This window comes from Notolabrus celidotus, chromosome 22 (genome assembly GCF_009762535.1).
Source record: "Notolabrus celidotus isolate fNotCel1 chromosome 22, fNotCel1.pri, whole genome shotgun sequence".
Lineage (NCBI taxonomy): Eukaryota > Metazoa > Chordata > Actinopteri > Labriformes > Labridae > Notolabrus > Notolabrus celidotus.
Genome location: NC_048293.1, coordinates 10817239 through 10830204, shown reverse-complemented (window position 1 = coordinate 10830204; position 12966 = coordinate 10817239). Strand labels below are relative to the sequence as shown.

The 12966-nt window shown below is 42.1% G+C and overlaps 1 long non-coding RNA gene across 3 annotated transcripts in view; it reads left to right on the top strand.

The window, feature by feature from the left end:
* LOC117806366 overlaps positions 1–12622 on the top strand; it is a 41814-nt gene extending 29192 nt beyond the window's left edge. For 2 of the 3 annotated variants that reach the window (XR_004629652.1, XR_004629650.1), the window contains one exon: positions 12216–12622. This is a non-coding gene — a long non-coding RNA (uncharacterized LOC117806366). Of the gene's footprint in view, positions 1–8748; positions 9328–12215 lie in introns of those variants that run through there. The other variant, XR_004629653.1, reaches the window with a different exon arrangement.
* The last annotated feature ends 344 nt before the right edge of the window (positions 12623–12966 follow it).

The window sequence follows — 12966 nt, the reverse complement described above, 5'->3', positions numbered from 1 at the left end:
CATTAATGTTTGTGCATGTCTGTTGGTGGCTGTAGATATAAACAAGGGATGAGCATTAAGCCCTTTGAAAAAAAAAAAAAGACAGTCTTCATCGACGCCACCTCCCTGGATGTACAAGTTTTGTCGGCTCCCTTTAAGCCAGAGAGATGCATAGCGACTGAAAGACTGAAAGCATACAGGCATTACTATCTGCTCCCTAACACCTGAGTTCATATACAGTTCCATTTGTCTCTTTAAATCCAGACATAGGATTTGGGTGCTGTCATATTTGGGCCAGATGAAGATATCTGCAGCTCTGTTTGGCAACATGTCTCCTTAATTATGCCTAATTTGTAGACCAAATAGCCGCTTATCACTCGCACTGTCTGTGACAGCTTAATAATCTCCAACCTCAGTGTGGGCGTGTGCAAGAGAGAGCGTGACCGGGACCTTAATATGATTTGTGTGTTTTGGTGTCATGGTTAAACAGTTTTATAAGCCAGCCTGGCGATAAGTATCATGTTATTAGGGAGTTACATATTTGACTTTATTTTCCTCAAAGGAGGCCACACAGTGACCAATTCATATTACAATAATGGCATTAATCAGGGTCTCCTGGGAGGAGCAGAGAGGTGATTTGCATTGCAGCAGCTGACAGTTCTCTGTTAATATCTTCATATGCATAGACTCAATGTCAGAAAGGGTAAGAAAAATAGAGGCAACCCAGAGGGATATAAGAACCTTCCTCAAGCCATTAAATGTTATTGAAGTGATTATTGATGACAAATGGTCGAAGGGGGCTGGTGATTGCTTTTAAATCAGCAACATTGTTTTTTCCTCTCTTTACACATTCTTTCTCTCTCCACCATTTGGAGTGTGATTGTGTGTGTGTATGTGTTTGTGTGTGTGTGTGTAACATAAGGAGGGGGTATGGGAATGGAAGTAGAGGTGGGCGAGTGGGCCCTGATGGCCCTGCAATGAAATCTGCCTGAGCTTGCCTCTACCAGCTGCAATTATCATTAAGCCTCCAATGGAACGGGTCCACTCCAGAGACACCTAAAAGCCGTCGTAGACCCACACATAATATTGTATTAAATGGGACCAAAAAAATCAATACACAATGCAAATGAAAAGCAGGGGAGTAGGATCCACTCAGTATGCATATTTCCTGTCAAGTACACTTTCTGACCCGCTGAACGCCGTTCGTGCCGGAACTCAGTACTTTTGAAAATTACTGATGATCTCTTGTTATGAGCCCCTATCTGCCTGCCTGGCACTATTTGTGATACGCTTGTCTAGCAGCCTGTGCTGAAAACCTGCTCGCTTCCTCGCTGAATTAAAGAGTTTGTCCATGAACTGAGGAGAATGTGCTGCTTATGTCCTTTTTGTACACAGAAAATGGAAATGTTGATAAATACCTCCTCCCATGAAGCACTTGTTTTGTGGCGGCTGTGTGCGGCACACAACGGCACAAGAGAGCTAATTATGAGAAGGATGAGCTGGGGTGACGAGCAGGGTGTGCAGCTACTTATTTTGCTGCCTTTCTCTCCATTGTATGAAGATATTATTTCTGGGATGTAAACATTTGTGCTGAGTTTGTGTGTGTTTGCCTGTGTGTGCATGTGTGTGTCAGTGGAGGGTACATACTGTACATGGAAGAAATGCTCCAGAAAGAAGGAGAGGAGTGTCTGAATGCATGTTCTCTGTTAGTGCAAACAGATAAGTGCTTATCATATACCTGTAGCCAGGAGGTCACATCCAATATAGCAGAGCAATTCCTCCGAGCTCACTTCCCGTGGTTGAATTTGCAATCTTAACTGGTAGGGTGGTCCCTTCTATTGTGAACAGGGCAAACACTGGGTTGTCAAGGTATTCTCTCAGAGGCTCACATTCACTCTGTCCCACAGGCTACTCAGTCTCTTTCTCACTCTTCGTCTCTGTCTGTCTGTCTTTCGCTCTCTCTCTCTCTCTCTCTCTCTCTCTCTCTCTCTCTCTCTCTCTCTCTCTCTCTCTCTCTCTCTCTCTCTCTCTCTTTCTCTCTCTTTCCTCTTACTCACACACACACATGCAGCTGCACATCATAAGAACATATAGTATTTACATGTTATGCTCTGGAATAATTTTAAGATTTAACATTACAGCTATAGTGTTTCCCTACTTTATTTAACATTATTATTATCTGTAGTATTATTATCTGTAGTGGATTTTCTGGTATCAGTTTTACAAATCTAGAACTATAAGATAATATAAGATGTGAACTATAGTGGTTAAAGAAAGACTAGCAGTGATGATTAAAATAATGTCTGAATGATTATGTGTACATAGCATGTGCTTTTGAATTCATTCATTTTGATACGATTATTATCTCAGCCTTTTGTTTTTGTTTGCTTTTTTACAAGGGTCCAGAAACTTCTTTTTGGCCATATGTCCTTACAAATATGAAAACACAGACACACACAGTGTCCATACACTCAAAACCATACATCAACTGAAGTTCTTCAGTCTGGTTTGAGGTACTTGTAGTCTTTTTATTATGAAATTATGGAGCAAACATTAAATTTTTACTTTTCAACAGATATCTGCCAGCTAATTCCACCAATAACAGGTCAAGTTATTGTCATACAAAACATACAGAACTCCTAAAATACATTTTGTTCTTAATTAGACTAACTGTACAAGTATAAATCAAATTAATAATTGATGAACTGAGAAGTAACTTTGTATCAAAAATTAAGTCGTGATTTCAGCTTCATAAATCAATACACCAATACATACAATACATCAGTAAAATCATGCTTTCATATGAGTTCTCATATTCTAAGGATAGTTGTCTTATAATCGTACGACTGTCACCAAGGACATTTTTTTCACAGAGTATTCATACTTTGAATATTTAATATGTTTATTACAGTTAATGCTTTTGCATATGAAACATATACAATGCAGAATTTTAGGTGATGTCATGCCAGGAGTTGACATCAGACTGACATTGTGGGCAGTTAACAATCGCTGCTTTGTGAATTCCAGTGAGATTTGAAAAACATTATTTAACAATATATATTATCAGGTACGTAGATTAATCAAAATAAGACAAATAGAAGATAATATATAATTTTATATATATATACAAATACATATATACATGTATATACACACACACACATATATATATATATATATATAAACACATATATATAATAATATGTGATCATGTGCTTAAAGTCCTCAGCACTGTAAACATACGTTAAAGGCAGCATCCTCATACACATCCATTGTATTAGAGCAGAGAAGTGTTGAGCTGTGGTGTAATTAGTCCCCAGCTAACACACTTGAAACAGGACTGTACACTAGAACAATGTCCAACACTTGTTTTCCCCCCTCTCTCCTGCTCTCTTTCTCACACTTCCCTTTTTTTTAACCACATCTCAGCGGTGAAGAACATTTGTGAATTTGTCTTAGGTCAATGGTTATGATGTGAACTCATTATAGTAAAGGTCAGACCCATACATAAATGTATGCTATAGCGCAAGTGTGGCCCATCTCAGAGAAGGATCTCAGGATACTTAAAGGACTTCGCCCTGGGAAGAGAGAAGGGCAGACCTCACAGGAGGTTCACAGGAACCCACTGTCTGTCTCCACCCGGCAGCCAATCCCGTGCCTCACTTCACTGATTATGCACACTTTCCCGACCACAGTGGAGATACTCCACAGGGAAAGGGGCGAAGAAGCAGGGTTTTCGCCACCATCGTGTCTAAATAATGATGTTGGAGCCATGAACAGGGGTGCCTGCTATTCCCCTTGGACTTTTGGTTCATGGCCTGTCGCCTCTTTGGTTAAGGCTCCTGTCTCTAATGACCCATGTCAAAGACTACCCTGCACTGCTGTAATGACATGTCATATCTCATCACTTAGACCCCACACTGACAATTATAATCATATATATAGTTTTTTGCTGCCGGATCAGGCCACTATTATGACAAATTGATATGGTGATGAGAGACGTGGCGGTAGGAGAAGGAGCTGGGGAGTGGAACAGGAAAAGGAGGGCATGAGCAGGGGAATATGTCCAAGCACAGCAATGAGGGATGACTGAAGACACCTAGAATGGAATTGCAGTATCAGTGTTCCTAACACAGGGTTCCATTCTTCATGCATGTTATTGTTCATTCACCCCCTCGCTCTTAAAGAGTCATATCCTGCCCTGTTTGGCTTAAGAACACTTTCTGTCTGTATGGGCCCTGTCACTCCCCTCTTGTTTCCGACAATGGGGGGTTTTAAGCTGCCACACTAGATGTGTAAAACCCTTCCCTTTTCTGATGGGGCGAGGGCAAGGACCACCAGCATACTTGGCCCCTCTGCCCCATGATGCACCCAAAACAAAAGTGCATTGAGAGTCTCCCCGGTTTTTGTTCCTCGACCTCGAGGTACCAACACCCACAAGGCACAGGACTTACTTCCTGTGCTGCACTGTGCTGTACATTTATTACCCTGTTCTGCCAAAAACATGTCCTTCAAGCTCCAAGATGGATGTTTGCTGAATGAGTTAACCTTGTGTATATTTGACAGTGGCGATTGGTGGTCTTCTTCTTTGAGACTGACTCAGCACAAAGAGGCTTTTTGTTCATGATTTTTCTGTGTGTCTTCCTTGTGTTCATCTTGTTGTTCTTTGTTTCCTGCCACCCAATCTCCTTTCCCAAAAAGCCGTACCCTAAGGGGCAGGCTTTTTTCATTCAGCGTCTTTTTATTCTCTATGCTACACAATATTTATACATCCATGATATCTCCCTCTAGTCCCAGCCCCCAGTTTCTATCCCCAGCCTCCCTGCCCAGCCCAGCCCAGCCCAGCCCTGCCTGTCCTGCAGCAGATTTAGCTTTTGTTGGCTAGTGTTAATAGGATTAAAATGGGTTACTAGCTCAATCACAGAGAGCTTCAAACCATCCCTAAATGTAAGTGTCTCATGGGGGTCGTGGGGCATTGTGGTTCTGTCTTTCCCCCCTCTGGCAGCCCTCCTGATCGGAGGAGAAACCCCAGGCCTGATGGGGGTGGCAAAGGTTTGGCCTCCAGGAAAATCCGCAGGATTATGTCAGCACTCATTACAATGTACACAAAGACCACAGGATCAGTATGAGCACAAACGGAGCAGTTAAGTCAAATAGGGTGGGCCAGGGGATTCTCCGCTTCCACCCTGACATTGATTAGCCTTTGTGCTCTTCGACTCCCCACATTCAGGCTACAGCCGCTGGGTTACCGATTGGCAATGACTTAAGTTAGTGTTAGTTTTTATTCCTAATTTTTGTGTTAAGTCTTACTTTGAATCATGGAATTACTGAATTAAGTTAAACTGTTACCAGGTAAAACATAATTTAGTCTGATGTTCAATCCAAAGTCACACATTTTGAAACAAGCAGACAAAAATAGCCAGCCATGTTTAAAAAATTAATTCAGCTTTGGCAAGGTAGATATTGTGGGTATGGTGCACTGTGCCCAGCACCCATACATAATTAGACAGGGGATGAGAACAGTAGGGGATCTATTGTGATAATGTGAGGTCACATCGCTCTTGAACATCCATGATAATGACCATATCCAATGAAGTTGTATCCATTAGGCATGCTGAAGTGTCCAGCACCGCATTCACACAGCCCTGAGACTCACACACACACACACATGCATATACCTCATTTGCATAGCGCTTAAACACAAGTGAAAACAGATAATTAAAAAAATAAAGCACAATCAACAGCCGGACAGGATTAATATTCTGCTTCTCATTAAAAACACTACAAATGCATCATGGGTGGTGCATGTGCGTGACTATCACAGTGTCACCCTCCAAGGCTGCAAACATGAGGGGCAGGCCTGAGATGGATGTTTGTGTTCATTTGAATAGGTACTCAGGGGCAGTGTGTTCCACCCCTACGTTTAGCACACATTTTCATACGTGACGGTAACACACTTGTGCATGCACAAAGACTGATAAATACATGTTTTGTGTTGATGCACACGGACAAAATGCTTTTGTCTTCAGCATAAACACTTGTGTTAAGCTATGCAAAATGGCTACATTCACAATTCACTAGAGCTTTCGCATGCTAAAACGGGCCGGTATGTTAACTGTGTGTATCTGTGTTCGAACCACTAAGAAGCCATCGCTGCAGGGATGTTACAAAATATGCGCAGAAGCTAAACCTACTAAGGACATGAATTCATTTTACTGACAAGAAAATATTATATAATACTCGCATTTGTCATTTTCAAGCCACTTCTCAGATGTTGCACTGCCAATATGTCCTAACTTAACAACAGGAAGGGAATGACGGGATTTTGTTTCCCTTTTCTGCTGCATCAGGTTAGAAAACAATGCACTTTGTCCACACATAGAGTACACAGTGATTCCTGTTAAAGTAGCTTCTCAGTGAAGATTGCTGAGGTCCTTTAAGAATATTACAGCTATATGGGTTTTCCCTCCACACATATCTGTTTATTTATTTACCTAGATTAGATCTTAAAATCATGAAATTACCCTAAAATTGCTTTTTTGAGACTGCACACAGCATATATATTTATATATATATATTTTGCCCCTATCCCCTCCTGTCAGCGTATTCATAAATGTTGCTGGAAAATTTCTTATTCTAGCAATCCTCCAGATAGCCAGAGCCCATTTCCATAGCTTTAAATAATGTCAATCTGGGCAAACCCTGGATTGAAGCCCCTGAGCCGGAAGGCACAATTTCTCCTTTGCCTACAGTCTGATAATTTTCGGAGCTATTGGCAACTTGGGAATTTTGCAGCCTTATCACTTGGGCTCAGCGAAGTTCACTGCCACTAATCGGTGCAGGGATCACTCATTCAAGGATTGCATGATCATGTTTTTTTTTTCCAGGGCAGTGACAGCTGTCTGCACCGGGGCATTAGCAATGCAGATGAAGCAGCCTAATAGGTTAATGCGTAACACACGAAAATTAGGTTTAATCCCCAAGCGAAATAATCTAACATTTTCAAATTCCTTGATGTGAGAATAGAGACATTGCCTGTGACTCAATTAGGTGCAATGCAGATCAAAGCAAATTTACCTAGAGCATGTGCCCTAGATCCCCAACACGTAGTGTGTGTGTGTGTGTGTGTGTGTGTGTGTGTGTGTGTGTGTGTGTGTGTGTGTGTGTGTGTGTGTGTGTGTGTGTGTGTTTGCAATTGTGTTTGTGTGTTTGCACATGTGACAGTGAGGGATATGGCAGCGTGCCTGTCCTCATAATGCTGCAGGCAAACCCAGGGCGGCAATAACATCATCATGACAGGACCTCTGCCTGCTTATTTATTCCCTTTACTTACCTCACTGCTCAAATAATGTCAATGCACACATGCACACGGACATACACACCCTGACACACACACACATTTGAAAATGAATAGCCTTAGCCGTGGAACCTGCAGAGAAGTGATAACTGAGACGGTGTGAGCAGCCTCCGTCACAGCAGCAGTGTTTTCAGTCTAATTGGAACTAAGTACCAGACACATGTGGGAGCAAATATATGTGGTGATTCATATGCATGTGGTCAGGTTGGGATATATTTCTTATTCAAATCTAAATTGAATGGGGGTTGGCTGAATCCATTCCAAATGTAGCGCTAATGTTGGACTCTATCCTGCATCCTGCCCCATGATTACTATTAATAAGCTCCAGCCATGTGTACATCGGTAGACCCTATACAGTGCCCTGTAATAGAAATGGAACATCGGGGTTGTGTGTTTATATGTGTTCACATACATGTGCATGTATGCTTGTGTATCATTAGCAGGGTGCAGCTGGCCATTAGGGTCCTAAGGTGGGTGTTGTTCTGCTCTTTCTCTGACTGTATTTGTGTCTGTTATTCTCTAATGTGTTACTCTGACCACCAGCACTTTGTTAAAGGACAAAACATTTCCTCATTGCCTCTCACACAAGTGTGTGTGAGTGAGGTCGAGACTGATTTCTCAAAGCAGGTAGCGAGTAATGAAAGACAACACTCTAAGCTTTCGCGAATTGGCAATCGAGAGAGGAGAGAAGACTTCAGAAACAAGCACTGTTTGGGGTGGGAAGCGTCAAAACACACCAATTACTATCCCCAGACAGTTCCCCCTCCAAAAAAAAATGCACACGCTGAAATCAATGAGGACACAAACTGAACAATCAGCTGCAACTAGCTATCAACAATGGAGTGGAATATGCAAAAATGCCAATTAAATGTGTTAGCATACGCACAGGGTTTTTTTGTATGATATCCCAACATCTGTGGCATTAGCCATGTCTCTCTTTATGTAAAATAGAGACAGGGAAATGAATACGCAATCTAGCACTGTGTTTTCATCATTAGTGCGCTCCAGCTCACGGCTCTGCTGCCTCCCAAGCCGCCTGAGTGGGGAGCGAGAGGAACATTTGTGTGCCCTCGCTTGCCAAATTAATTCTTGTCTTGACATCTTAATTCTCAGTTCTTGTGTGTGGTCAAATCAGCCTACTATAGAAAAGCAATCAAGCAATTATTCCCAAATTATATTTGCCCAACACACACTGATTGGTTATTCTTTTCTTATTGAGTAAGCTCATTAATTCTGAGCAGCTTGCTTGTTATGCCTCTGCCATTACTCCTTTCCCCTCTCATCCCCTCTCTCTCTCTCTCTCTGCTTTTCACTTGGGCTCTCTCACCCCTGCTCCTCATCATGCACACTCACTCCCAGCTCTCACTCCCACTCCCCCCTCACACACTCCTCTTTCCTTCTCTCTCCAACAGATGCACCCTATCTTCCAGCCCCAGCCTGCTGATGTTTTGGAGATGACATACACTACAAAAGCCCCATGATCTGTGGCATTGTCTAGTCGGCCAATTACTATTCCCATCTCTGATTAACTTTGATGTGGAACCTAATGAGATAAGGCAGCTTATCAAGGCAGCAGCTGATAGTGGTCTCATTTATTCCTGTGGCTGGCACCCAAGCAAGTGACAAAAACTAATGAGGAGGAGTTTGTATGTAAGCTCAGGTCTAAGGGAAGTGAGAAATTGTTCATCTGCAGTTCATCAGCGCCCGCCTGATATGGCCTCGGCATCGTCAGAGCGCAGGGCCGAGGCTCTCCACATAACAGCACAGTGTCTCGCGCTAGAACAAGAGCCATTTCTCTCCTCCTCTTTCCAGAATCTTTCTCTTAACAGCTCCTTTTCCCTTCTCCAGGCTCTAATGGTGCAGCTAATTGCTCAGGTTCTTTAGTTGTGAGTAGTGGAGGAGTGTGTGTGAACAAAGCTGTTCTCTTTGCCTGATCTCTAAGAAGTGAAACTCTAATTTTCCACTACTGCCATCTGAGTCTATTTTTTTTCCTGTTCCCTTTTTTTTTTTTTAAATAAAGACATTTTAATAATTTAGGAATGGGCTCTGCTGTTGATTAATCACCTATTAGTATATTTGTTTTATATTATATTTTTAAATATGCCTTCTCTTATAATTACATTTTTCTCAAATTGCACTTCTTTAAATAGTTTCAGCTGGGCAGAGGTAAATTAGTTTCACTTTCTTAATATTCATTAAAATGCGGTAGCTGCCCTCATTTTTTTGCCACTGCAAGGCAGTGTAATAATTTCTCTTCTTTAAAAGGGTTGTTAATATTTCTTATCAACAATACCACTACATTGTAATGAAACAGGCCTTTTAAATAATACTTTTGTTGTGAAGCAGCAGCACATTCTTGTAATGCAGTTGACGAAGGAGGGGGGAAAAATATCCTGAAGTGAATTGAACTGTGAATTCTCCTGCACGGACTGTGTGTAGAGAGGCAGGAAGTGTGTGCCTTTTGATTTGGAGTATAAAAGTAAATAATATTTGTACATCTAACACATACTCGAAGTGAATGAGCAGCCCCTGAATGTGTTTCTATGAGCGAGTGGAGAGCTCTACAGACTTTAAAGCCGAAGCCCAATTAAGCCTCGCCTCATCGGGAGAGGGAGAGGAGCTGAAAGCTGAATACATAAGATAATGCAGCCGCACTAAAGCAGCCAGCGCGCTCACTGTAAAATTAGAGAGGGAAGAAAAAATCTTGATAAAGAGAGAAGAAAAAGCAGGGACAGACAGTAGGGGGAAGAAGAGGAAAAGAAGTTCCTTTGGGCCAATTTCCTTTGAAACTGGTTAACCAAATACGGCTATTCATATTCAACACAATTAATAGTGTCTCTTTCTTGTTCAGACGGCACATCATAACGGGCAGAGGGGAAGAGAGAGAAGAGGATTTCTTTCTCCCTCCAAATTGTAGCCAATTTAAGGACAAAGCGCTACCCTCTAGTTCCCCAGAATAGGAGTCGCCTGCATAAAAGAAGACTGACATCCAAATCTCATTCAAGGACGCAATTTCCAAATGCTAATCATAATCTGCAGATGTTGGCCACTGATACATCCGTTTATTTATTTATTTTGGAAGCATGTCTGTGCCCATTTGGACGGCCTGTGAAATTTGAAACAAAGAGGGAAAATCCCTTCTTTTTGAGGCATGTTGAACAGTGTGTGAGACCAGCCACAGTGTGGACATCTGCACCGTCCTCAGATGGTGTGTGTGAGCAAACACACACAAAAACAGACATTCAAACACATGCACAGATGCACAGTACGGCACATGCACAGAGGGGAAGTCACAGACAACACTCACTCACATACACACCCATTAGCTTTCTCTTTTCTTTTTTTTTTTTTTTTTTTTTTTTTTTTACTTCTCTAGCTCTCCCTTTCTCTCCGGGTCGTTTTAGAGTACCTCAGATGTGTCATCAGACATTGGTTTCCATCTGAACCTGAGGGAAAAAAGAAATACTTGACAGAAAGGTATATGAAAAGAAGACACTCTGAATTTTTGACATTCTTTGCACAGCTGCTTCAAAATGAGGAGGATGGAGAGGCAAGGAAAAGCAACTCTAAGACGCTTTTTTGTTTATTTGCTGCCTTTTCTCCCTCCCCTCTTTCAGGGAGATGGAGGCTAGCACAAGGCCACAACTCACTCATCCTTGTATAGAGGGACTCAGTGCAGGGCCGTGAAAGAGAAATAGGCATGGCTAAATTAATTCTGGGATCTGTTCTTTTCAGCCAGACTCAAAAAGGGTAACCCCTTTTTTTCCATTTAGATACCAAATGCAAGGTGAAACTCAGCTCAACTTGTCAGTTAGGTGGCATTAAATATGCTGCTTTCTTTGATAGGTAAAAAGATACTGCAGTAACTGTTGTGGCCACCATGTAATTAGATTTATTCAAATCATGGCTTTAGTTGAATCAGCCATGTTTGTGTACGTGTACCTGAAGTTTTAAAGGTTTCCAGCTCATCATTCTTGATTTTTTTTCTATCCTCTCCTTTTGTTTGCTTATGCAGATTTATATCTTTCAGTAAATATACTGATAAATGTCCTTGATAAATAATGCATCAGAAAACATCAATTTTTATTGCTACTTACTATCATTCAGCTGTATTCTCTTTGGCATTCTTGTTCATAATGGAAACAGACAGAGTACATAAATGCTCCAAGACATGGTGAACCCAAGTCATAACTGCAGTCCTCCTTCACCACTGATTGACTACCTCTGGTTATGTAATAATTAATATTCATACTTCTCTGCATGTGATCCATTCTGACTCCATTCTGGCTCAGTGGGGTTAATACTTGACTACAAAAGCCATTGATTGAGGTGCCACTAGAGAGATGAGTATTCTGTTGCTATTTGTCATATTTCATGGAGGCTTGGACGTGCTGTGTAGATGCTCGTTTCCTTTGAAGACTCTCCCCGGACATTTCCAGAGCCACCGTTGGCTCCTGGCTCCCTTTGTTGACTTTGTCCTGCCTCCTCCCCCCCAATAAACAATCCTCCCAGCTGATAGTGTGCCAGGTTCGGTTTGAAACAATCAGTACTCATGCCCCTCTCGAGCATGCCAGGCCAATCAAAAGGCAGGGGAAGACAAACAGAGCTGTGCAGCTGTCCTCCGAACAAAATGAAGCACTTCCGGGGCCAGTGAGGAGGACCGGGGATCTGGGTGCACCCTAAATGGACCATTGTACTCTTTCTGAAAAACCTTTAGGATCAAACAGCACCCAATTGTGGGCCAACTGGCACTCTTCCACACCCATCCACTCCCATACCTATAAATCACATATTTAGCCTCACTACCAACACAAACATTTTTTTCACTCATTGATCCCTTCCTCACCTGGTTGCTGAGACTTGTTTTTTTATTCTGCAGGGATAAAGAAAAGACTCTTACTGCTACAAATGGCTTTGGTATCCCCACCCAGCCTTTCTCCAGCAAGCAGCAGACTCTGTGAGACAGACACTGCATGTCCAGCCGCCAAAACACTCAACATGCCACAGCAGTCTGACTGGGTGCTGAAAGCGCGTCTGCATTTTAATATTCAGCGCACCAATTCATTAACATTCTATTCGAGCCTACAATAGAGACTGGAGAGGCTCTGACCCTGCAGTTCCCCGATCAAGGTCAGTAACTAAGAAAATAAAATTTGAATTGCTTCCTGGCACACAATTGGATCCTCCAGCCCTGCCATATCCCCACTAAAGAAAATAAAATTACCCCTAGACCCCCCCAACCTGATGAACACATTCACTATGTTCTCAATGAGAGCACTTTGGAATGAAAAGACTGTGCTTCAAAAGTAAAAATTATTATTTTAATCTTACAATATAAAAGGGAAATTCATCTTCAGGACAAGCATTTGCAAGATACTCCTGTCATCACTGTGACCCTTGTAAATTATGGATTTGTTAAAGTTTGAAGTTTTCTATTTAGGCTCGTGCACACCAATTCACGCACATGCAGGGGGCTGTGAAGGCACTCATAAAAGCTCCACGGGTTTTTTAGATCACCCCAGCAGTTTTACAACCCATGCCAACTATGCAGTGCAATGTCTGTAAAAGGTCAGTCTCACTATTTACATCCCTCCGCATATGGACACACACAGACACGAAGAGCCAAGAGA